Here is a 27,683-nt window from a genome sequence, read left to right on the forward strand (position 1 = left end):
ACACATAGTGTCATGGTCTGTCGGATAGATGCTGTTATTGTACTGCACCAGACGGTTTTCGCAGATGCCTAAATATTTCACACAAGCTGCTTGTGCTTCGCGCAACGGTTCGGGCGGAGGATCACGAGCACCGAAAGTCGCCGATATTGCAGTTGGTCCTATTAGCAGCAGGACTACTGCAGTGGTAATTGTTTGCACGCTACTTAGCATCATATGTACAGGCTAGACACTACAGTGAAACTGCTAGCTTGAAGAGACATCGGCAGAGTTTTTATAACAAATATCACGGTCGAGTTTGATGGTCAATGAAACCCATGTTACTGTTGTTCTGCCACTTGCGTTGTAGACAACAAACGAAAATAATGTCGACAAAAAGATGCACTACCGGGGATGTCATCCCGAGTGGAAGCCGACGGTAAATGGTAAGAAATAATATTTATGCCAGTTGAAGGTTTGTTTTACGTTAATGAATTAAGCTTTATTTTCATTCATTTCGCACCCCGCGGACTCAGCTGTACCGGGCATAAGAAAAAGCAATTGCACCTAGTTACGACTGTTCATGTTATAGTACACGGTATTGTGTTCGGTTTTTTCTACAGCGACGGCCGCAATGAGCGAGTTCATATTAGAATCGACGTACTTGCGGAACTCCTCAAGGAAACAGAGCTCCTGTTTGTACGCAGCCTCACACGGGTCGTTGCACGGTGAGGTGTTGGCCGCCAGGCACTGTTCCGCCTTCTGGCGGAAGCAATTGTAGTCCTGTCCGAGACCGTACTGCAGGTAGTGCCGGTCGATGTCAGAGCCGGTTTCGTCGCAGTACAGGTTCAGATTGGCTGAGAGACACCGGACAAAGCACTGAGTTTCCGGACAGTTCGGGAACACGCCGGCGAGGTACAGTGGAAAACGTTCTTCCGGGATACGCAGCTTGTTAAAGCAGGTTACGGCCGTCTGCAGAAACTGTAGAAAGTCGGACACGATGAAGGTGGATGTGGCAGGCATAGGATATTGCATCGGTTGCGGACCGAAGATGGTGGATTCAGTTTTGGCAGATTCGCTCGCGGCCACAAGAACCAGCAGAACGGTCAAACTTCCGATGCCTATAGATTTCATGTTGCGGGGTTTAGTCGTACGTAATTGATTGATGAATTCGTGTTTGCTGCCGTTGTTTCTCAACTGCTGGTCGCCACAAGTGTTGTGCTAAGTTCAAACGCAGAAGCAGTATATTTATAGGGTAAATTTGTGTGTTTTGAATATTTGAAGTTATACGCAGCTGACGGATATCAAGCACACCGGTAGACGTGGTGCCGTGGCGAACATCTTATCGTAAAGCACCCCGGAATCTTACCAGGAAACCAAACAAAAGTTTGATAATGTGTCCCCAAACGTTCATTTGGGGTTGGGTGTTCATTTAGTTTTTGTGACCAAATACAAATTTTACTGAGGAATTTTTATTTAGTTGCAAGAAAACGAGACCATTTAAAAAACTTCACGTTTTTTTTTCACACAATTTGTAACGACACGAACTGAGCTATAACTAGAAAATATAGAATTACTGGCATTTTATTAGATGAAGGCTTTCATGGATTTTTTATTGTTTTATTATTATGTTGTTTAATAAATTTGTTGAAGAAAAACAACTAGACTATTACGGGTTTTTAAATAATAGAGCTAGTTTAAAGAACTGTTATCATTTTTTCTTATTCATAATGTAGAAAGAATTAAGCAGCACCTGATGTGCAAACTAGTTTCTGACGCAGTTGGTCGCTGTGCAACTTTTCCAACAGTTGCATCTATTCCTTCAGACAGCCAGTTCTCCATACTGTGGCGGCCAATTCTCGGTGCACGATTAGTTGAGCTAATTCTGCACGAAAGAATGCTATAATGGTGAAGTTGTGTTGAAATCACAATCTATTGTTCCGTACATGTTGTACATATCGCTGGATAGATTTGGTACACACTAGGAGTTTCTACAAATTTTGAAAGATTCTATCCCAAATTGCTTTCTGTGCATGATTATGCAACCAAGTGTGCATGATGAATTAGTGTATTAACTACTTATGGTAGCAATTCTTAAGAGCAACTAATTTGTGTAGTATAAATGCTAATTCAACACTGTTTGGACAAATGTCTACGATGATTAATTTTAGACAAAATAATGTATGCACTCATGTCTACTTATAACAACTTGGAATGGAATGGAATTGTATACTTAACACGTTCCCAGATACGCAGCCTTAGTTATTTTCGATTGAAATCGAATGTTCAAAGATGAGGACGTTGAACCAATTACGGATCATTTTTTTTTTTCGAAGTGTAGATAGTACTCAGAAGAGCGTTTGTTTAGGTTGGTTGCTTGGAAATTTAGTACCGCTTACATCTAAAAAAATCATATATTAGACATAGATACATAATTAATGGTGTATTTTTTTTTTCTTTCAACAGGTATGTGGGTCTCTTTTTCTTTGGTGTTACCGACTGCTGACTCTGCTCAGCTATGTCTATTGTGGAGAACGTACTCGAATTTCCCATGTAGCCGTATAATCAACTCTAGTTACGGTTCAAATTAAAATGAATCACACAGTCTGGAGTGTGGCGTAATTAACTTCGCGTAATGAATCATTAAAATATACATCGAATGGGAGAGCTATCCTTCGTCTGAAGTAATTATCTTTTAATTTTTTGATGCATAATTATAAATCTATATTTCTATATAGCATTGCATTATAGGTGCTTGGATAATACCTTTAAGGAATATGTAAATAAAAAATTGGCATCCAAATGTGCTTCTAGGTGTGTTGACGTCTTAAAAATGATTCTGTTTAGCAGATAGATTTGGGAAATGCAACCTAGTTGATGAATGCTCATCCGTCTCGTTCGTAGGGTTCAGCCAACACATGGCCACTTAACAAGCTATCGTCCCAAACACATTTGTTAGGATTCGGCCCACAAGAGGTTGAAGGAATAGATGCAACCCACTAGAGCTAGCTCGTTAGGGTAGCTGCCATGGTGACATTGCACTATTTACCATCAGTCGTAGTCGTCCGTTTTGGGGTCGGGACGAAGGTAGCACGTGTGCAAAGGACTGAAAGGAAATGATCATACACCGATAGACGACCAATTTCGTAAAAAGGTTCGGGACGCGCAAGAAACGAGCATTCCTCTCTGCACTCAAGGGCAACCGTCTGGCACTGACGGTTATTGGAAAATACTCGTTTGAAAAATTGTCCATCGCTTAGTGATAAAGCATCCATCGTTAAGGCCCTCGGTAGCGCGAAGTAACGTTCGGCCGGAAAGAACGAAATACGAGCATGCGAGATCAGTACAGTATTTTGAAAAAAGGGGAATGAAAAAGATGGGTTTCGATTTGGACAAAAGTAGCATGCACTATCCACTTCCTGCTGGTAGTATTTTCTTGCAAAGGTTTCGCATGGTGCAGCTTTATCGACTTTGCGTCTCGTTTGTCCAAAAAGTACAAACATACACTACTGCCTTGTGTCATATGATAGTGTCATCTAGTTTCGAAATGTACGTCACAGGATCAGCAACTGATGTAAGCTTAGTATATAACAACCATTTATAAAGTGTACTCTAACTTTTTGATGCGCACACATACACATAGATTCATCTTTTAAAAATATGTTCAAAATTGTTTGCAATTGTCAACCAGTTCTTACGTTGAAGTTACAAGGCCACGACAAACAATAGTTCACTGCAAAGATATTTTATTAATGTAACCTTGATCATACGTACTTACGTTGCATACTTAAGCTGAGCTAGGTCGTCAATGCTCAATATTGAACACGTGTTTGATAAATCTTTACCAACATCAGCATGTATACAATTTGTTGCTAATTTACGTCTGATTGTTAGTAGCGGCGTGTCTCTATTTTATTGTGATTTTCTGGTCCAATATAAAAAAAACAATAGCGTGACTTATCGCAGTTCACAAGCTGGTATAAACGGTTTTTACCATAAAACTTGTAGCCGTCTCTCAAAATAGTTGCAGTGATTGTTTTGCACTTTATCCAGCAACATGGTTTCTACAAAACACATTTTAGTTCTATTACTGTCCATCGGTTTAAGTGTATGGCCGAATGGCGATTGCCAATTAGTAGACATTTCGAAGGTTACACTGGACAGTCGATACTTTACCTTTTATAGCTGTGTCCGTGACATGGATGTTCCGGAGGATTTAATTGCACTTTACAATGAGGACATATTTCCCGACGATCAACTGACGTGCTGCGTATTTCGGTGCCTTGGAATTCGTCTTGGAATTTACGATGATGTAAATGGTTTGGATGTGGACAAACAGTATGAACGAGTCAAGGACAGTCTCCTGATCGACGAGCACACCTACAAACGTGGCGTTAGGAATTGTATTCGAAATATTCTGCGAGGCAGAACGTTGAATGCTTGTGAAAAAGCTTATCTTATGATTACCCGATGTCAGGGTGACACTATAAGCAACACTATAAATCAACAATTGAACGAAATAAAAATCTGTGATTGAAGAAGTGTGGTTATCAAATCATTGCTTGCAACTTATATACGGTTAGAGTGTGTATCAGTTCCTGATTCCTGATTCCCGATTAAATATATGCTTTAAGTAATGGTTTTAAATTGAAATTTAAAACCGTGAAATAACGCTAAACCTGTAACTCTGTAGATCAAAAACGCCAAAAAGTATGCAATACGCAAACATGCTGATGCTAGCGCAAATGATTTCAATAATGCGCTTTGAAATTGATGCTAGGAGCTGAATGCCTTATTGTTACATAAAATGTATTACCTGTCCCAAACGGGAGGATAAGTAAATCAAATTTAGGAATAATTTCATTACTGCAAAGAAATAGACAAGAAAACCAGATAGATTTATTATTTTTTAGTAAGGTTCGTATAAGGTTCTCTGTACACATTACTCACTACACTTTAACGTTTTTCTCATCTTTTGAAAATTAAAGTTAAATCATGTCTGCTGTTCACTTAGATGTGTTGGAATAATGTGTTGAAATGTAATACGCCTAATTAATTATGTTATAGTATTTAATGTTTATTCATTTTTGTATAAGAAATATGCAGGATTGCCAAGATTGCACTCAAACTTTGCTAAAACCTAAGTAAAACATTTCGCTCGAATTTATAATAAGTTAAACAAATTTGTTTTATCTTTTGGGAGCGGAAGTTCAAAAGCATAATACGGTATCAGTAGTTTCAGTAACATTAAATCGTTCAACCAAAAGCTGGACTGAGCTATGGTACGCTTTGCAGAAAGGTTACTGCAGTGGACTTAATCCTTTCGATGATTTTCTCCACCACCAAAGAAAAGATTTTGGAAATTTAAATTCATCATTTTTCACAACTTCTCCCATTCAGAGCATTCTCTTTCTAGCTCTTTCTTTCCCTGGGTTTGCAAAAAGAAGCAGATGTCGATTCAACGAAACAGCATCAGCAGTAAAATCCGTTCGCTTGAAGAATCGCAAATCGTACTTTTTGACTTCTACCCGAGCCATTCCGGCAAGGAACGGCCTAGGCCTGTAGGGTTCTAGACCACGAACCTCCGCCGGAGTCGTAAAGTTATAGCATTTTCCACCTCCAACCGTTCGCTGGTGTAAAACAAGCATCGCGTTCGAGCTTCGAATGGCCCGTTAAAGGAGGCCACTTGTAAAGGGCCATCATAGGCGACGAAAGCATTTTCTTTCGATCGTCGGCTGAAAGTAAAATGGCTTTCTGACTGTACTTTACTATTCTTTTCTCGCGGGAACAAAGTGAATATGCAGGCTGTTCGTTTATTCCTCCCACAGTTCTTTCTTATCGTGGGATCACTTCGTTTTGAAAGGCGTTGAAGCTCATGACATTTTGAAAACGATGAATATTTTGCCATTGCAAACCTTCCCTGATGGTTGCGAGTGTCAGGCGTTTGCGAAGTTTGAATTATTCGTTTTACTTTTATGGTGCTTACTCGTTCGACCTAGTTTCCGTTGAAATAAATGAGATGTTTTTAAGCTTTGAACGGATACATTAACGATGCTTCTTAAAGTAACAAATACTGTCCGTAACCCTTCTCAAACAGCCCAAGTCAATAATGGTATCGTTTTTCTTAGATTCGTTTAGTGGTTGATTTCGGGAATCGGAGTAAGCTTCGGTTAAGAATGATACACGTTAGAATGTTTCATTCTCTCACTCACGCAATAAAAAAGGCAAGAAACACACAGCTGTAGCTGTCGTATTAGGCGATGTCTTTGTCGTCTTGCAAGCTAACAAAAGCTTGTTGGAGCACTTGGGTCGCATATGCAGATCTGTGCCATCTTTCCTGGCGAAGAAATCGATTCGCGACGAGCTAAAAAATGGAGAAAATGAAGGAAAAGGCATATCCAGTTGGAACGGCGTGTGTGTGTGGAGGGATTCCTGCCCATCTTTGCTCTACATTCCTCATTTCTATTCGAAGACTGTTTAGCGTGCTCGTTGTCGAAACGAACCGGTACCCGGGAAAAGGCGAAATCGAATCGAACATCATTAAAATTCATTTGCGTTTAACCATGCCCCTTCTGCATCCGTTTTTTTTTTCGGTAGCATAGAAAAATATCATGTGTGGGTAGTGGGTTTAGCGTTTGGAGAATCGGTTGCCAGCGTTATAGGCGCTGGGTTTAAGCCGTAAACATAGGAAATGGGGTGGTTGTTGTCGGAGGGGCCGAAGGCATAGAATTTTGGGGAGCAAAACCTTCCTGCATGCGTTAAGGGAGGGAGCACAAAAAAAAAACACGACAACGGGTGCGGTGAAAAGGAAAATGGATTTTCTTTTATTCAAATGTGTGGCCATTTGATTCGAGCGATTCGAGTGTCGAGCACATACGTACATACATACATAAACACACAAAGCGAAATGATGTATTTTTTTGTATGTGAAGTGTTCTCGTTTTGGATACGTTTCGCGGTGTACCTCAAAGAACCGGAAGCTTAAAAGCAGTCACAGATAAAGCGTAAACGATCGCGATGACATTTGTACCTTTCTGCAGTTCTTGGGTTGATGCTTTTTGGCACGTTTCTATCATAAAGGGGGTCGGTAATCATAGTCTTGCATTTTTGAACACTTCATTTGGTCCCTTATGAGAGGGAAAAGTAACGATGGCAATTTCGAAATTAAGTTCTAATAGACTGTCGTGACGTGGTATGAGCAAAGGATTTTTTTACTGTTTTTGAAGAATCGACATGTTCGTTACGAAGACACAAAATCGAATTACGGGTTGTTTTAGTAAAAGTAGCTAATAGCATGAATGAAGTTGTATATTTATGATTGAACGATAACGTCATTGTCAAAATTAGCTTGAATTTTAAAAACTACCTCATCACCATCATCGGGTTCAGAAACATTACAAAGGAAAAATGGAAAAGGCAAAAGATGAGATAAAAATTCATTAACCTGGAAGATATTCTAGACATTATCTTCCAGGTTGCACAAAAAACGCAAAACAAAAAAATAAATATTTGTTATTATCACTTCATCGCGTTGTAGTCGGATCTTAACACGTTGGGCCAATCTTTGCAACAAGTTACTTAAAAGCGAAGCATGTGCTGTGTATGAACTAAATAAGCTTCTGAATTTCTTTTTTCGCTTTTCAGGCATAAGGTTAAATAACTTTATATCCTAGTATCATCACGAGGGAGACAAAATTAACGTGTTTCCTTCCCTCATAAAATGGTTCAGTTGATGAGCAGCAAGTAAACCCCCGACCGCACAGTAGACTGCTTAAGCTAATCACTTATCAGTAGCAGACGGCTCAAGAAAGCAAATAGAAAGTTCACGCTGGAACGACAACACGTACACTGCTTGCCATTAAACCGACACTTTTATGATTTGCTGCTCTTAACCAGCGCGCTGTAATCAATCTCCCGGCACTGTCGTCGGGAACGCTCCACACTCCAGTTAACTTCCGCATAATGTTACCACGCTTTAGACACTGCCGAGCCGAGCTGTTGCGCAATTCCCGATCCATGCCCTTTCCGACGGCAGCAAGTGCGCACATTGCAATTGGTTATCTTTCTAGGTTAGTAGGGGAATAGCGAAGCAAATCGCAATGAAATTTCCGGTGGCTTCGGTCAGCCGGACTTTTCACGTCAGCAGCACGCGGCGAAGACGACTGACGCGGATGTTCGTCTGAAGATGATGATCTATCGGTCAGAGTGCGCCGATTATATTTTAGTTATAGAAACAGTTCCCGGTGCACAAAAACGTTCGAAATGTGTTGGAGGAATTAAGTCGGAACAATGCAGCTCGATTCGACCGCATCTGCCTTCCGGTATAACTTTAGGGGTTGTGAAATAATTATGATCGCTGCGGTTTTTGGGCTGGGTGGCAGTGGCTTTGATTGAGGAGATCAAATTAATTAGCAGCACTCCTTGTCGCTTGCCACTCCGATGCTTTGCCTTCGGCATGGATGCTGAAAATTAAGTTCATTGCGGCCTGTAAATAGGCTAGAATAATGCGACTTTGCGTGAACCCACCATGGCAACCACCCGAGAGAGGGTGAATAGTTTGCAGTCGATATGCGATTAGCTTCATACACTGCATCCTCAGGATAATATGATGTTTTATGCAAACGCTAGGACGTCGTGTGTCACATGTCGTCGGCTAATTGGAATTAGCCTCTGCCGGAACAACATATTCTGGCGCTGTATCTGCTCGTCCATCAATTCAATCCTTTCGGCATCTAAATTTCTAATGACTCATCATCAGAAGCACAATCTTCCTAAAATAGCGCTCAACCATGCGACCACGCACAGTACCTCCTCCAAGGACGCTGGTCATTCCATGGAGTTTACCCAAAATGGGAGGCAACAGCGTACGAGTTGCTTACGGAGAAAACCGACTTATGCTTGCTAGTTCGGTGTTCGATGTGCATAGATAATGCATGCAAAAGCACAAACTAAATGTCGCGAAGGGTGAGCACAGTGTTGCTTGAGCAACGGGAAGCAACGTTCGTCCGGACTGGGAAAAGTGACCGGCATCCATACCGGAACCACCGTTTCCCATACTGTGACGATGACGCCCAAAGGCTTCGGAGTTTTCGCTTTCGGCTTTCGGAGGCTTCCACCCGAACGTATGGGCAGTTATGGATGAAGCTGTTGATGAAATGAAAATGGTCCATTGGGGGACTTAGTTCGGCCACAGACGCTCGGTTCCCGTGGGAAAATATTCATCCTACCGCCGTACTCGGCTGCAGTCCTTATAATTATGTGTCATAATAGGAAACCGACCATTCGAGAGTGAGTCGGTGTTTTGGTGGTTAGTCTTTCAAATGGCTTCACAATTAAGCAACCTTCACTTCGGCATCAACGAGTTTTGGGGGCGTTGATGACAACAGAGATGATGTGGCAAAGCGTGATAGTGTTGATGGGTTGGGCTACCGGTGTTTGTAATATATAGGTTGATGGATGACCTGCGGATATCCGACTTATGTTGGAGTTTGTAGACATGTTTTTACAACAATCTCCGTTACGTTGCAGTACTTTGGTGTCATTTGCCAGGTAGTTTAAATATTTATCCATATCCGTATCTATCATGGAGTTTGTTAATGAATTATGTTTGAAAGTATTTCTTGTACTTTAAACATTGCTGCATGTATCATAATCACTACCAATCGGTCTACTACAACACTAAATTCCTGTAATCATAATTTTGATTTGACAGAAGCCGAAACCATCAGATAGGCCACAGGACTTATAATCTTGGCCTAACAATTCGACATTCCAGTGTGTAGACAGCAAATCGCTTTGGGGCGAAAACCACACGACATTCTTCATGGCCGTCCCTTAGCCAACGCTTCCCTGCGATGCACTGAAGCTTCATCAATTCAAATTCCCTAAATGACGCTTTCGCGAAATCATCAACCTACCACCGCAGACACCAATTTCTACCACTCGAATGCTCAGTTTTAGCCATCGGTGGTTTCCCGCAAAGATCGACGACAACCGTCAGTGGGCAAACTTTTCCCCTACAGCGTCCGTGTATTTCCATCACCACTACCAGACGATGGCAATGGTATGCGTCGGTCGGTAGAACCCTCGGTTCGCCGCAAAAAGTGCCCCCGGCAATGGTGTGGCAGTTGCGGTCGGTGGGTAAAAGGCGCAGTCTTGACTCGTGCGGTCGGTGCGTAATTGATATTGAGTTTCGCGAAAAGTTTTTGCTATTGCGCGAAAGCACAGGCGCGCTGCTAATGGAAGGATGGCGAGGGACATAGGGATCCGATAAGCGAAGGATCCCCCGTCCAGCTGAGACACTACCGTCGGCTAAACCAGGACTGTGGTGCTTGGTTTGGATGTGGCTGCTCCGCTCACTAGCTTCAAACGTGATTTTAATGAAGCGCCACGAGGCCTATTACAATGAGTGTCTGTGCAGCTGGTTGGATTGGAGTAGAAGCAAGTAACATGGAATAAAACAAACGAATATGAAGCCATAATTTAGCCGTTCATTTACGGTTACTAACTTTCAACTGTTAACAATACGTCATCAGTTTCTAATCACATCACAGCATGTGGAATAACCCATGCATAACGATGATTACTACGGAAATTGATGTTTACAAACATTGGGGTTGTGATATGTGCTCCCGCCGCTAACACCACGGTTAATCAAAATAAATTTTAGACGAATATGTTGTTTCCCGATGGAGAACACACAAAACAACAAGCAACACTTGATACGCAAAACAATCATTACACGTTACTCATGCTCCAACTGCTAGACTTGCTCGGTGATCTTTACAAGCGCGACTGTGATTGCTGCGTAAGAGTGTATAATTTAATCGCTCATTTCCAACTGGTTTGAGGGTTGTTATTGCGCTTGGGCAAAGTTACCGTAGAGTGAATGCATTTGCAACCACACATTGAAATCGGGTCGTTTTGTAGTGTTTTTGTTTGATTTCATTATTTTGCTTTGTACTCAAAATGTTAGATAATTTATATTCGTGTACTAAATAAGTTAAATTTGTCATTTTTTTACATTTAGAAGTGTTTAATCATTTCTAGTGTTAATAAATCAGTTGTTTTGGTGCTTGTTACAACACACTATAGGTTCAAAGCAAACTGTCTGAAATATTTGTAATCTGTAATACCTCCCCCAAACAGAACCGATGTGTACAAAAAGAAAGACAAAATGTGTACACAAATTACATCGCTTTAACCTATTCGAACAAACCACGTAATATCGTGTCTTACTCATCATAACAGCTGTAGAACAAAGTTCGATTTTTACTCAGTGTTCGTGTTGTCGTTTTGCAGCACTTCAATCAACTATGTATGTTGCGGGATGATGCGTGCGCGTAGTTCATCTTTTAACACGCGACGATGGTCTTGATATTCTGGCAGCATAGCAGTTGATACGTGAGGCGTGTTCTAGGAATTTGCAAATGCTAATCATATTCACAGGTTATCCGAGGGTCTGGGCCTCCAATAAGTTTCAGTCTGCGAGCGAGCGATTTCCCAGGATGGGGTTTGATACACTGCTATCTAAAAACGTGCAGATTGAAATGTCAAATTTTGAGACTCACATGTTATCGTATTTTATCAGACAAGCGAAAGGATTCGTGCAGATATGGATCGTACGATAACGCTTTTACTCATCGCACACCGCAGCCCGTGAAAGTGAAAATACCTATGACACACAAAAGAATTTCTAATGCTCACTTTCCTTGGTAATATGCTGATTGTTGCAATAACTTCATTTTTAAACAGAATTTTTCTCCAATACGAAAACCTTCCCCACGAAGATTTTACCTCAGCTCGGAAACTATACTGCCGCATGATAAAAAAAGCGTTTCTTGCTGTGCATCTCACTCAAAATATTGTCCCTTAAGTATTTTTCACTGTCGGAACGAAGCATTCGCATTACTTAAACTTTTTGTGGTTATACAGACGATGGAAAAGCTTACTGGACGTATTCGTTGTCAGAAGGACACAAGAGAACATAGTAACTTTTCGGGAAGAATATCCTCAATCTCGCGCTGTGTTTGAAACATGAACTTATGTTTTGCATGATTTCTTGAGTTTCCTCTCTATCGCGACGAGCTTTTGTGAATGGAGATCTTTTTTTCCACAGGACATCTATTACGTTACCAGAAGCTGACAGTTTCCACAAAACACTTTTGCAGGGATAAATATAACAAGAGGGAGTGTTTTTTGTTGTTCCTTTTGGGAGATCCATTTCCTGTGACTATGATTAGCATATGTTGGAATAAATTACCAGTGAATAGGAAATTTAATAAGCAACAAGCAGCGAGCTTAAGGTGAACACTGAGTAGAATATGCCTGAAATCCAAATTTGGCCGTCGCTACTGGGACTGTCGAGAATGCTTTCCGCGCGCCACATGTGACAATGGCGAGGTAAACCGTTTCCTCACAGCAGCACACAGGTGACTCCTACACAGACTGATGGATTTGGAGGAATGAGAGGAAAAGAATGGGAAAAGATGCGACCATCGAAACACTCCAACCATCGCGGGATGGCCATGTTGGGCCACGGTTCGTTGGACATAAGCCCGTGCCGATTTTTAAAGACGCGATACGTACCGGGTGTGTCGTCATGTTGTGAATATTTTATGCTTTATCACCACCACGGGGGATGGTTTTTCATAATGAACAGCCGACCGATATGTTTTACGTTTTTTTTCTGGTATGCCATCACATCACTTCTTTGTGACGTGTGTGATACCCGACAGAATACGACAGAAGTTTTGCATCCCAAAAATTTGTCACCAAATGTTTATCCGTTCTATAGTTTAAACGGTGAGACTATTATAGGTTTTATGTACAATTCATGGATTCCTCTTTAGAGGGAACATTTTACGAATTCACTGGCAACTTTTACTGATGGGGGTTTGGGTACATACTGCGTTAAAAATTAGAAGCACTTAGTAAAAATCTAATTCTCACTGCCTGTCAAGGAGCATTATCTGCTCATGTACATTTGAGCCAGTATACATATTTCCGATAGGTGAAATGTACATTACCAGTGCTATAGATATACGGGAGTTTTGCTGTTGTTGTTATACACATCTTCATTTTGTTTCTCTTACAAGGGAACTCGCAGGTGTCTGATGATATTTGACATTTGAAGCACGCGAAAAAAGACACCCACGAGCTTAAAAACAGATGAGGATCGTGCTGAAGCACATGTAAGGTGTGGTTCAGTTCATTCTGCGTTGACTCCTCGAAACCTTCCGCAACACAGCGATTCTGAAGTGTTAAAGTGTATCGTATTCTACGAACGGAAAACTGTCCCAATATATTCACACGGGAAGAAACACAGCAGCCGGCAAGCACAGTGGCAGAAGCAACACAACACGTTGTGGAAGCGTCGTTGACATTGATTGAATTTCTTGTTCCGTAAAAGATAATCCTCGCGTCTGCCGGTGCCTGCCTGTTCCGTGCATACTTTGAACCCTGGGTGTTGTGGTTTTTTTTTACCTACTATCCCGTCCATCGTTGGCTGTAAGAAGGTTTTGGTCTTGTCCAAAAAACCCTGGTACCAAAGATGAATCGTTTCTCCTTGCCACTTCAGCTCGAGCACGTAGGACGAAGAAGAAAGAATATTTGTGCGGTAGAAACACATTCGCAGAACAAGAAGAAAGTGTCCTCGTTGAGGTGATGTTGGTTCAAATGGGCGTAATACGCTCGGGGAAAAGTCCGAAGTTGTTTTACGGTTTTATTAGCAACATCGAAAAGTGAGAGCAAAAATATAAAAGAACTGTACCACACGCACTCCTTACGCACGGCGAATGTGTTCAGTCATCTGTCCTGTTCGACTGCGTGCAGAAACCATGGAGCGGGAAACAAAGTTTTCGTACTAATGATGCCCTAACATGTCAGCGTGTTTCGAGGACCTGATCCGATTTCCTCCAGTTCTTCCCACCTTTCACGGTGGAACTTTTACAGCGTTCGAGTTAAAATGTTTTATGTTTGTCTTGCATTATGGCTTGCTTCCTTGCAGTACGCTCAACCATAAGCACGGGACAGGAGGTGAAGGTAAAACGGAAAACTTTCCCAAGGATACTTAAAACATTTTGATTATCTATTCCCCAACCATGTAGAAATCCGATAAATGTCAACTACATGTCGGACAAACCGTCATTTGTCATATATACTATGATTATTTTTAATTTTGAAGAGGGCACACAGAACATAAACCCAATTAATTATCTCCCGGATATAAGGATTATGATACTCATTGTTTCTGCAACATATTAGACTTATTGATGAATTTACCTTGTTCTTGTTCAATAAAGTCTTCATTGTGGTTTAAATTTGGTTGGATCAAATTATTTTATCTTTACGATTTTCAGTCTAAATTTTAATCTTGAGCTCAAAAGCTCATCGTGAATAGCGATAACTGTATATGAACCATACATAACCCACACAAAACATAAACCAAAAACAAACAAATATTCCAAAAGACTGTTGAATGGTCAAGATTCCACCAAATACAAGGACTTAACAGAAACAAAAGCGAAGTATTCTTTTATGGCAGAGCCACTTCACAGAGAAAGGAAAATCATAGGACGCCGAGTCGGTGTGCACTCGGGGCAACGTTCGTTAGACTGTACATTACCAAAAACACTTTCACGTCCTCTCCCAACTTTGTACAAGTTGATACCAATTTTCCCAAATATCACAAGCAATGAGAATATCGGAGAGCTTTTTTGTGTTTCTTCACGAGGTTGCTATCGCAACGAAAATGATTCCCATTTCGTATCATGTGCTCTCACCGAACTCTGTTATGGCATCGTTGAATCTGTTATAAACGTTGCTCACTGGAATGTGAGTTACCAACGGTTATTGTGCTACCTGGGGAAAATAGTATGCTCAGCATCAAACACCCAAAGAAATCCCCATTCCAGCTGGGGGTTGGAACTGTTTACCTTCCGCGCGTGGAAAGCGTGCTGATTGTTAAAATAACCCCACCACCCAATTGCTTCCATTGGTGGTTCACAGTAATTCAAATTTTTTTGTCCGGAGAAAAATGAAACCACACAAATATGAATTCATGTCAAAAGACGGCACTGGCGGAAAACCTGGTCGACTAGTTTCCAATTCGGGAAAAGCTCAAGCTGCAAGACCTGTTTTGTGGAGAGAAGATACCAAAGGCGCAACAGCAACGGGTGGTCGTATTTGTCGGGCGCACGTGAAATGGGTGGCTCGTTGATGCGTTCATGAATAAATAATTAGATTCAACAGCTTGTTAGACATGTGCTTTGCTTGTTTTACCCATTTGTGATACAATGCTTTCTATTTTGCTAAATATTGCCTGCTAGTGTTTCATTTTCTGTTCATACTTCATGAAAGTGGTTAAAATCAATTCAATTTTTTCTTGTTTTGCAAATTAAATTTATGTAAGTATAAATTGTTGGGAAAGTTCTCAGATATCTCTGCCCATATTTTATAATTGCAAGGAAGACAGGTTATGATTATTTAGGCGTTCGCATCTGCAACCCATTCTAAGCATGATATCGCAAAACCAAAGTTCGTTTCTGTACACGTGTCGTTTAGTTTAGCAAGAAACCGGGACGGAAATGTGAGATAGACGTGATAGAAGACTTGACCAACGTTTTTCCATGTTTCTCCACACAAACTTGATCATTTCTTATCTATGCAGCCAGAGTTGCTCATCAAATTTGCTCAAGGGTTTGCTCTCCTTCTCACAAACGTTTCGATGCTCGTGTTGTTCTTTTATCACTGGAAGCTGTGGCGCTCATTCGTTCGATTCCATCAGTACCGTGCATGGAAGTGATGATAACATTTAATTCTCTCGCAAGTCTGGAACAGTACGCACGAAGATCCTAGAACCCCTCGATAAGCCTATGGAGAACGTGTGGTTTCTCTCACATTATCACATCCGCGAGAGTGTATGCAGGATGCTTGCCACAGCATCCAGCAACGTTAGCTCCACCAAGAGAGCGTAGCTTGCCTGCGAGAGCCCCATCGGCTGGGATGAAGGGGAAAAAATCGATGATTAGCGTCGTCCCTGAAAGTCGTCCAGCCCTTCGACAGCGCCACCACTGACAAAACCACGGACGGCGTCTGCAAGATTGTCGAGGACGGATTCAGTTTGTTAGTGCATCTCGTGGCGTAATGACTGAACGTCTGATCGGTAGCTGCGTACAGTGAGGATCTTAGACGTGTTGGTTGTGTCGTTACGCCTGGAAAATAAAGGTGCACGCGGTGTTTCGGTGTTAATAATCTTATTGCGATTGTTGTGTTTTAGTTTTAAGCAATTCAACCGATGTGTATATCCGGATTAGCAATTCACATAAACTAGATGCCGCTTGTGGCTGATATTGACTGTAGCATACTGTAACGCTGCCATTAGGAAATGGTTTGATAACAGCTGCTAGTGTTTGGTGTTTCGATGATTTTCCATTACTTTTTCGTTTGAAAACTTCATCGAACTCATAACATATCAGTGGAAAGCACTTTTTATTTTCTTACACTAAATTGCTGTGCCTTTTTTATGTTTTTCATTATGTAGAAACGCTCAAACGTTTTTCCGTGGTTTTGTGCGTGCCTGTGTTTTTGTGTGCGTCACCCAGTAAGGTGCTATGAGAGGCATAATTGCATCATTCCGTCGAGCCAGCCAGATTGTCGCGTTATTGCGAAAGATTGATTAATTTTGTGAAAGTTGTCCGGTCGTAACAACGTGACATTCGTGCCACCGTGCCAATATAGCCTGTTGGTCAAGTATCGTCTTCCGCTGCAAACGTTGGGCAGCGAGATACGTGCACTGCGGTTCAGTTCAGGTGCCGTGAAAAGTACGGAGTGTACAAAAAAGTGGGTGAGTGCATCGGTGCAAAAGCAAAGGAAACAGAGAATGAGGGTGAAATGGTGGTATTTTGAAAACCGATAAGCACATGTGAGCGAAGTAAAAATGAATTGATAGCATTTTATTTACATCATCCCAGCCAAGTGCAAGCGCATAATCTTAAAAGAAGCGCCCATTATTTGATTGTGCTTAGGAAACATTTCGACACCGCAGTGAGAAGTGTAGTCGACAAGCGTTAACCGTAACCATAACAAGGTCGTTGAGGTGAAAACTCGGTTGGTGCAGATAATTCTTCCCAGAAGTGTGCATTAGCTTCACACAGCTGAGCGGTACTGAGGTACCGACCGTGCATTTGGGGCTTGGAGAGATTTCGTCGTGCCCAGTGAGGTTGGACGACTTTGGTTGTAACCATGGTGAAATTCCGCGGTGTGATCACACTCAGTGTGATCAGTGTCATCCTAGTAAATTATGTCCAATCGGCCATCCCAATACAGCCCACGACACCGACTACTACAACTATAAGGAGCGTTTTGGCGACTACATCTGCTGTGCCGTCGCTAAGAATATTTGGAAAACCGGCATCATCGGAAGAAGGTAAACTGTTGTCCCATTTCCAATAAAGTCAAGTCGTTGAAGCCATAATTTTAATAATAGAAGAATAATTCATAATAGAACAAATAATTTGTTGTGGAATTTATGCCTTATATCTTGAGGTTTAGAAATATTTTGCTGCTGTCCATGTAGCCAAACGCGACATGATGATACAGCTCAGCTTCTTTCATGTAGTTTTCATCTTCTAAAACTCAGCCAACCGAGCGGCTAAAACTCAGTCAAAATATCCCCTAAATCGGGCCCCAAATCGTTCAACCGACTAGGCAAAGTTTCTTATCTTCGTCTGTCCACTGCGCTCGTCGGGAAAACCAGAAACAAAACGTTACCGAATTAATACCAAAGAAGGCAAACAAACAAACAAGCAAGCAAAAAGCAAAACTTTTCCCCATCGTTCCCTCTGCTTGGTTTTATCCCTCCCCAGATCCATCCATTTATCCATTTTGTGCCTCTGCTGAAAATCAAATCCTCACTAGAGCGGTTGGTCGGTAGCAATGTTCGGGTGCCTGTAGGGAGTGCGAGAGATGTTGTTGTTTTATGTTTTTCCCTTTTTGCTTTCTCTCGAGCACCCTTGGATCGCTTTATCGCACCATTGGCCAAACAGTGCTTGAACTAAATACGATACAAAAAAACAAATGGCGCACGTAAACACCCACAGCACATTGCCGACTAAACCAACCATACCGCGCTTGGTTCGGTTTGCTGTACGAATGCCATGCATTCCCTTCGCCGGTATCTCACATGACAACCAGGAGCGCTTCTTCCTTCCATGGATCGTTGTCGCCTATGGGTACGGCTTATGCTAACGCTAAATTTCAACATAACACACACACACAGGGGCATGCACAGCACAGGGAAAACCACTCCAAACCCATGCCCGTTTCGACCCTGTCGCCATGGGACAAGCGAACGAGCCGTCAAACTTCGGCAATGAATTAATTCGTCAAAATCGAAAAACTTTTTTATTAAAACAAACACGCCATGCCGCCGTCGCGTCGGATGGGCAAATTCGGACCGGGGATGTGCGTTTTTTTTCGCCCAATATATCCTGTGTTGTAGCGGTCGCCGGATGGAAGAATTCGATAGGCACGCAAAGCGGTGCTGTGTGCGAATGTTTGGCGTCGATGTCGCGCCCGGATTGGATCGGGTGGCCTTTTGGGGCGGTTGATTTGTTGGCGAAGAAGTTCGGCGTTTCGGCTGTGATCAATCTTCCATCGGACCCCCGGTTTGACCCACACTAGGGTGATTGAAAAGTTTTGCTGGCATATCCGCACCCGTCCAGAGCATGTGTTTCAGTTGACTTTCGCCTTCGGTCGCTGCCCAACGATATAGAGCCATTTGGGTGTTTCTCAACTCGTTGACATTTACCAACAAATCACTTCATCAAAAGTGATTAGTCATCGTTACCGGGTGCAAAACAGGGGTGGAGCGGGATGACTGGGTGCAAAAAGGGACAGCTCCTCGATGAATTCTGTGGTTTACAGTTCCGTGCCTTGTGATCGTGCAAAATTTGTGTCTTGGCCTCTGCAAGAATGCATATCTCGATGGCGCAATCTCCACGGAGGGCCTGAACCAAACTTTGCCCAGTTGTTGATGCGTTCTTGGTGTGCCCTTCCAATGCGCTTCGACCAGAATTACCGCTCTGCCATAATGCTGTCGATAGCATTCCCGCCATTCGTGCACGTCTTCATGATTCTTCGGTGGGCACATAAAGGAACAGCACACAGTCTGTCGAAGATGCCAGGGAAGGGAAATGTCTCAGAGAAGAGAACATTGGCTTGCGGTAAGCGAAAAACTTCAATATTAAACATAATGCATGATTTGGCTTTTCTCAGCCAGCTCGCAAAAACGGAAGACCACGGACAGTACACGAATACACGTCCCAGTAATGGAAGAAGCGAATCCATATGGCGCGTCGTGCGATTCGGTGGCGATCGTGGCTAGTCGGGCGAGGAAACTTACAGCAATTTTGTTGCAAAACTTGGACGACTTGGCACAGGGGATGTTGATTTTTTCCGCTTATTTTTCCATAAACTCACCCGTAATAAGATCCTCGCTACTTCGTTTCTTCGCGCGTTGAAAATTCCTTTCTTTGTGTTGAGTTGCTGCGATAGAAGCGTGGTGATGGAGATAAAGTCTTACTCTAAGACGCCGCTGATGATACTAGATAGTGATACCGTGAGCTTTCTTCGTCGATACCAGATCGTGGTTTTGCTAGGTTAAATATCCAAAAGCAAAAAAAAAAACGCAAGAATCTCGCCGCGGCAACATTTATTACTAACAGGATAATCTACACTGCTGAGTCCTGGGCGTAGTATTAGCATCTTGCGATGGAGGCACCGCGCAAAGTCTGAAGCAATCCCCGTACTTATCATTTTGTTCATCCGTGGCTCGATGGATACCGTGCCAATAACACCCGCAAACTCCGAAAGCCGATTAAATATTTGCTAATGCTTTGCATTGTAACGGAAATAAAATTTACAAATAAAGAGCACACTCGTATAAATCTAGGGTTTGGATTAGAATTTTAAGCGTGCCATTTTATGGCACGGTCAACGTTAATTGTGTATTGAAAAAAAGTTTTCTCATTTCGCACAGCTGTCTAATTTGATTGCAAAAGGTAACGAGTAAAGTTTACCGCTTACCCATGGGTTAATGAGAGAGTTTTGCCGGATTTGTCTGCATTCACCTGCAACGGTTGAACGATGGAAAAGTTGTTACTGCGAACCGGTTGTTCTGTGCAATGGTGAGTTTTTCCGATTCCAGCACAATAAATGTCGTACAATCGAATGTACACTGTTGGAAGAACAAAACTAGCGATAGCAGTCGCCAAATGGTTCGGGGTTAAAAGCGCAGCATTAAAAGCTGGCTAATAAATCGCATCATGTTGTCAACATGTTGAAAAGTTGCCGTTGAACAACAACGTACTGATGTATGTGTTTCCCTGGAAAGATTAGCAACAGCTTAAACATGTCGAATCACCAGTGATCAATTTGTTAGCTCGCGAGTTGGGAAGATCTTTGTTTCTCTCTATCCTCACTCGACTGTTCAGACCGGGATGGAATACCCGGGACGGAAAAAAAATTTCCATAGAAAGAACATATTTTTTGTTTCATGTACCACCGGGGTCCGATACTCGCTGGAATGCGTTGATCCAGTTGAATGATGCCTGTGTGATCCAAACATCTAGTCGTCGAGAGAGGTTGCATCTGCATGGTAAGGTGCGTCCAAGATTGCATCAGTAGAACGACGCACATCCTTCGTTCCTTCAACACCAATCGTCATTTGGATAGTTTTACAAGAACACCTGAGAATGACAGTTGTCGCTCACCTTGCAGCGCACTTAATCACATTCGATTAAAATCATTTCCAAAGCAACGACAAAAAGCAAATCGTGACGAACAAAGTGGAAGATCTGTGCGGGACTTGAACAATGGCTCAGACATACGAAGGGCGAAGGCGCGCGCTCCTGTCTGGATCACGCCCTGTTTCTGTGCTGCAATTGGCGTCTCGCACACCAGTCGTTAGTGTAAATTCATTGAACTTAATTGCATTTCATACTGCTGGATGAAAGCCACAACGGTGGCACAGCGTGTTGCTTGCTGCGATGGGCCGAATATTGCAAGACGCTGCGCACTTCAACGCACAGGGCAAGTCATGGACGTAACCGGCGGGTAAGCGTAATCAGAAGGCGAATGGTGTAATGAGCCAGTGGTACTCGTGCTTAACAAGAAACTGATGTAATTCTTACCACCAGTTGAGTGTTTCAGCCGCTCTTTCATGTCGCATTGTACTCTAGATTGAATACAAATTCGCGCAGGCTCTTGGCAATATACTTCCCAGATACGCGCACAGATATTCTACGAATTTATTAGTGACAGTTTGCGGTACAGTTCCGAAAAGTGCAGAAATTTCCAACACCTTGCAGTCATTGAAATTGGACATAATTTAAAACCCTGTGCTGTACTCTGAAGTGCTGCGAACGTTATGAACGCTGGGCAGTTGCAAAGTGTCGAACTGATAGAGTTCTCCTTCATTCTGTTCATTCTTCTCCTCCAGCCCTTTTGCGACCTTGTGGTATCTGCGCGTTGGTTGACAGCTTAAGATGCACCATGACTTCTCGTCTCTTTTTTTCTCGTTTGCAACACTCAGTCAATGACAACCATTTAGTGGTAATGGATTCATTTGTTCCCCTTTTTTCTGTTGATCCAACAATTGCTGCTGCCCAAGTCGTGATCTGATTGTGGAGCGTTAGTAGAATTCTGTTCCGCGTTCCATTCTTTCGTTCTCAGTACGGAAAGCTCTGCTTGATGGATGGAAAACTATGAAGGTCACTACCGTTTATTGGTTGGGCGTGATTTGCAATGTAGGACACTTCTCAGTTAGAGCTGGAACACGGTTGAGTATAAAGGAGCTGTAAGTGGATTACACTTCTGGAAATTTTTATAGTAATAAGTAAAACGAAAGTAGATTTTATCTTTTCTCATTTTTATGGTTTATCTTGGATTGGAATTGTCGTAACCAGCGTGATTTAATGGTATCTTCTTATTTTTATCATCATAATTATAATTCTATGTTAAGAAATTATGTTTAACGATATAAAGCTGCCTCTTAGATGAATTATTTACTTGATGTATTGATTCTAAAAAATCAATTTCCATATAATAAAATATTTCTTTCACTCCATTCAATCAACATGGTAACGTTACATTGGAATTCCATTGATCAATGTATTGTGTATTGTTGTCCGCGAACAATAAACTTTTCTTTTATTGTCTTTTTTTACGAATCCATAAATTGCGTTTCATGCACATTTGTCGTTTGAAATAATCTTCCACACAACACCACGTTACTATGGTGCTATACGGGGGGTTTTTTTTTCATATGAAATACATTTGTTCATACTTGTGCTTTTTTTCTTCACTGAGTTTGGCAATGCTTATGAACGCTTATGTATTTTACTGACGGCTGTGACATAGCAATTTGACGAGTTTTAATAATAAGTATCGTTTACGATTTTCTGGTCGCAAATTCAATTTGTAATACATATCCTTTTGAAGCACAATCGCTAGATTGTGTAACATTTTATCCACCGAAGAACTACTAAACTAAACTACGCCAAAGAAAATGCGACACGAAGAGTTTGTGATTGGTTTCAACGTTCAAATGTTTAGTCAATAATCATAAAAGGCAGCAATGGTCGTAAATATGTTTATAAATTCCACATAATTGTTGCCACTCGAACCGCACCAGCATCAGCAGGAATGACTGCTTCCAATATCGAACAGTAGAATCTCTGATGGTCAGTCAATATATCATAGGGAATAGCAGATTTACATCATCGTCGCTTTCTAAGCGAATCCGATAAGAGGTATAGAAAGATGTGTCATAAAACAAACTATCCCAAGCAACGGCACCATTAATTCGCAACAGGATCGAGGGTCACGACCGAGCAAGGGAGATTGGCTCGAATGGACCGGGGTTCGGTTACCTTCAGGCACACATGCATGCACATTGTGCGAGGATTAAGCTTTTAATTTGCACAAAGCCATTGGATGGATGCATAAATCAGTGCTTAAAGCGGTACTATCATGTCCGTGCCTACATCGGTGCTGAACGCTGCAGTGGAAACTTGCTGCATCTTCTTTTCTAACGCGTCCATTGTCCTCGAGTAATGCTTCGTGTGTGAATCACTTCACTAGCAGGGAGAATGGTTTTGCCCTGCTCAAGAAGGATTGTAAGCAACGTACGGTCTTTGGAAAACATCTCCTTGCAAGAGGAAAATTGGATACATCGTTCGACCGTCTGAAGATGGGATTCATTTTTACAGCTGAAGAGTGAAACGCAAGGGTACATGCGTACAAGAATCAACAATTTAATGCCTTTGGACGTTGCCATTTCGAAGCATTGACTGGGTTCATATCAACATTTTGCTGTGCATTATATTTACACAGGACCGTAACATATTTTGTGTCGAAACCACATGTTCGATCCGCCGTACGTATTACAACGCAGTAGATGGGTTCTTCTGGAAACAAGAAAGCAAGAGTGACGGTCGGAGAAATGTAGAATAAATAGTTGTTCGCAGGTTACCAACACTGTTTATGATCACGGGTGTGTGTAGATGACAAACAATCGTTACTTCAAGATTTTATTCAGTTTGATGCTTAGCAATTACTAACATCTGTGTGTCGGTAGGAGTGACATTTCCTTTGTTTAATTTCTGTATGACCTGTGTTGCAGTGACGACAATTCTATCACTAATATTGTTTCAATCTGCTCTATCGCTAATGAAACTAATAAGCTGCTTTCAAATTATTTTCGAAAATTGTTTAGCGAAATTTTCCAGTTTGTTGTAATTTTGAACGAGATCGATTAAATTAGTAGCATTTCAAGCACGGCTACTTTAGCCTAGACAAAGTGTTGGAATCCGACATAACCTAAAGCAAACGTGGCCGGCGTGATTCCAGACAATCATGACTATAAATTGCATTATCATTTTTTGGATACCCATTATGCGGGAAAGCATATTTCACGATTTTGCTGCCAGAGTATCCTTTCCGGGTCTTTTTTTTCTCTTTTATGAGGCTCTCTTGCCACTCGGTCCATTAGATTTAGCAACGGCAAATGGACGAGTTTAGCATTGCATCGGACTCTAACATGGTTTCAGTTAGAGTCCGCTGGGAAAATAGAAAAATATGGTAAAGAAAAAGGAAAAAAAACCCATTCCAGAAAATGTCGGTAAAATCTGACCCTAAAACAAACATACCCCTTGGTTTGTGGGTTGTTTCTTTCTTCGACGGAGCAGCAGCAGAAAGCGTGCAACGTAGGAAAACAATAGCAAATATTGCTGCCACCATAATGGCCACAGCATGTTTCCGTGCATGGATGAGTGGAAACCGGAAGTTATGTGCATGTTTTAAGATAAATGACACCTAGTACATAATTTTACGCAGTATGTCTCTAAGCATATTTCTAAACGTTGCTCTACATTTTATCGAAACACAAAGAAATGGTGCGCAGAGATGCGTTAGGTGTTTTAGAAACAATGGTGTCACTCATTCAATTGCTTACACGGACCATAACCATTTTATGTGATGCGTAAAATGAATCATGCCCGGAAAAGTGAAGTATGGTCGAACGAAAAAAAAAACAGATATGGCACGGACAAAAGTTAAGTTGATGGGCAGTAAACGATTGAATAAAATATACCAGAAAAAAAACTATACACGAACAACAATGGAACACTTTCCATCGTGTATGACGTGCGAAAATATCAGATGATCCAACTAGACCGATACAGACAACGCGCGGACACGTCCAGTGCGAAAAGCAAATGCCAAATTAGATTTCCGCCGATGGGCTGGCACCGTGCTGTGTGGAACGCACATCAAGCACGTGCTACTCGTCGGGACCGTGGCGACTATCAAAACTGTGCTCGAGAATATCATATTTCTTGGAAAGCTTTCATCGGAACTCTGAGGCACAGGTTTTGGAAAACTCCCCGTTAACATGGGCTTCGTTTATCAAAAACTCCTGGCACGTGAACGGTGTGCTGTGCTTTTATTGTTCTTCCCTCTTTTTACCATTCTTTCTTCAAAGGCACACATACCACCTTTCCTGGGTGTGTTTTCCTGGATTTTGTGCCGGGCCAGGAAACATGCTGAGCTGAAAAAGAAATTGACCAACGGTCTCACCGCTGACCGGACAGCAACAGCTGCGTTTGCGGGAAGCTGGCGTCCGGAAATAAATCAAAGTCAGTGAAAGTTCCGCACTCAATAAACATTGCTCAGTACCGGGTGTATGTGTGTGGCCAGAGGTTAAACAAGACGCGCAAACACAATTGGCAACGGTCATACCGATGTGCCCGGGCCCCTAGAACGGACAAGGAATGTTCGGGGCATTCACAGTATGGGAGTGCAAAGGGATCGGGTGAAGCCCATTGAATTGGAGCTTCTCCAACTTTGTGTGCAGTGTTTGCAGCAAGTTGAGAGAGTTTTGAAATAACACACTCACACAAAAAAGCGATAGTTTCGGTGCTGCAGCTGTAGACGGTTGTGTTTGGCCAGAGCAACTGCAAGCCAGAATTTAACTGTAATGTGGTTTGTAATATTTGCTCTGTTGCGTTGTACTACGTTGTTTTGGGTAGACAAAAAAGTGATGGAGAGGTCTAGCTAGAAAAAAGGGTAAAAATAACCAACACTCTAAACACGAACCAAAATAGATGAATGTGGAAGGTATGAACAATGTAGAGGCGAACAATGTCCCCAAACCCAATGTCTCGACAAATAAACAAGCCCTCCCTGTCACAGCCGAAATCACCATATTCGGAGTCCCCGGAAACTTTATCAGATAGTGCCCGGTATGGCGTATGGTGTACACAGTTCATCAGCACCTAACATTACGCTAAATGGTCCCGAGCATTTGAGATGAATCAGGATGAGGATGTTGTTGATGGTGCCGAGGCATAGACGGCCCGGTCGGCCAGAGTCCAATTTTTGCTCATCATCGCCGTCATAGCCGTGTGGACATGGGACCTATTGTTACCGGTTGGTCTATGGGGGGGTTCTCGGTATTTTTGGTCCGTGTCCTTGGCTACCCAAGGCATCGCCGGGCAAATGAATAACGATCGGCACGGTTATGCTACGTCCGGGGTTCGCCGCTCGGCTGGCCAATGACTGGGCGAGAAGAATGGCACAAACCTACACTGACGATGTCGTTTCCATTGTGGTCGAAACACAATCCCTCGTTCGGATCGGAAGATTTTTGACCGTTCGTTTCCGTACGGATAAGAAGAACACGGCCACCAGCGGGAAAGGATGCAGCAAACGTTCTGCGATGACGACACCGGTATGCATGCACTAACAGCATTGCCTAAAGTAATCGTGCTAAGCGCGTGAAGCGCATCCCAAACCATTCCGCTTACCGTTGGCGTCCACTGGGAGGAGAGAGAGATGAGTTGCTATAAATTATTAGATGACTGCGGGTATTATGGTTCCAGGGGCTTTATGGTCGTCGCCGGAATTGTGCGATAGTGGAGCAGTTAATACCGAATGTACCGCACCGTACTCGCCCTTCCCGCCCTAGGTTTTTGGACGCCAAACCAAAGACATGCATACACGCAACCCACCCCCGGATGCTCACCTTTGTCCGATGCTCACGTTGCGCCCCGCGTTGGGTGGAAGTTGGGACTTTCACGCCGAAAGTTAGTGATCCCCGTGGGAACTAACGCGTAGATTCGGGGTTTTCAGTTTCATGTACAGCTTTGCTGCGGTTATCTTTCCCGGGTTTTTGGCCGACGGCTAGAGTGAGTCATGTATTTCTCGACCAGTGAAATGGCCGAACCCCGACCGACCAGAATCCGTAGTCGGAGCTCCATAAAATGGATGCTTTGCTCGCAGGGAGCTCTCATGTCTAGCCCATAACGTGTGTCGTGTGTGATGCCGGTAAAGTAGCGGTGGTGTGTTGATTTTATCACCGCACTATCTCGGCTCTGAATGTGGGCTCGAATAGCAGCAACTAAAACTTTATCGTCGGGCACTGTGGTGCGACATTTAAAACCAGCCAAAAACTCGCCATTCAACACATCGCGCTAAAAGCAATCGAGCGCCATCCGTAAAATCGTCCAGTTGCCATTGTTTTCAACGCTGGACTCGACAGAGGTGTACTCTGTATACAAGTGTAAGACACATTGAAAATCACCCCCAAGCATCGGATGAAATCACGCGCAGGCAATCGGCCTTCATCTTGACCCGTCTGTGAGCCGACGAGCTACTTGGTGATGACTTCCGTGATGAACTGAAACTAGCGCGGGAAAGAGTTCATCAACTATGCTATGACCTTAGCGAAGTTCCCTCCGGGAGTCCGGGACCACCCCAGGTTAGACCCATCGTTCCGCGTCGACCGGTTCCGTTTGTTAAGTTTGTTGTACCTGGGACGAAAGGCTGCTCACACCATCTGCGTGGATGAACTCTGAGTGTACACCCAAAATGGAACATTCCTAAAGCCTGTCGCACGGATGCAACGGACTTGATGAATGTCGAATAAGTTGCCTGCTCATGGTGCGCTCAAGGTCAGTAGCGCAACCATGCCGTACCGCGTCCATTGTTACCGGTATTGCAGCGATCCACCCATTGTACTGCGTTTCGCTTGCGTTACGATCGCTTTGCGAAAGTGATCGCGAGACAGTGGCCGAAAGCGACCGGTATCGAGGGTACGTACAACGAGTTGCAATGGATGCCATTTTTGCGCAATCGCTAAACCC

General features: G+C 42.7%; 1 protein-coding gene across 1 annotated transcript in view; it reads left to right on the forward strand.

Moving 5' to 3' along the window:
- LOC128715597 (low-density lipoprotein receptor-like) overlaps nucleotides 1–27,683 on the forward strand; it is a 144,495-nt gene that overhangs the window by 44,342 nt on the left and 72,470 nt on the right. The window lies entirely within an intron of this gene.

The sequence above is a fragment of the Anopheles marshallii genome, chromosome 2 (genome assembly GCF_943734725.1).
Source record: "Anopheles marshallii chromosome 2, idAnoMarsDA_429_01, whole genome shotgun sequence".
Classification (NCBI taxonomy): Eukaryota; Metazoa; Arthropoda; class Insecta; order Diptera; family Culicidae; genus Anopheles; species Anopheles marshallii.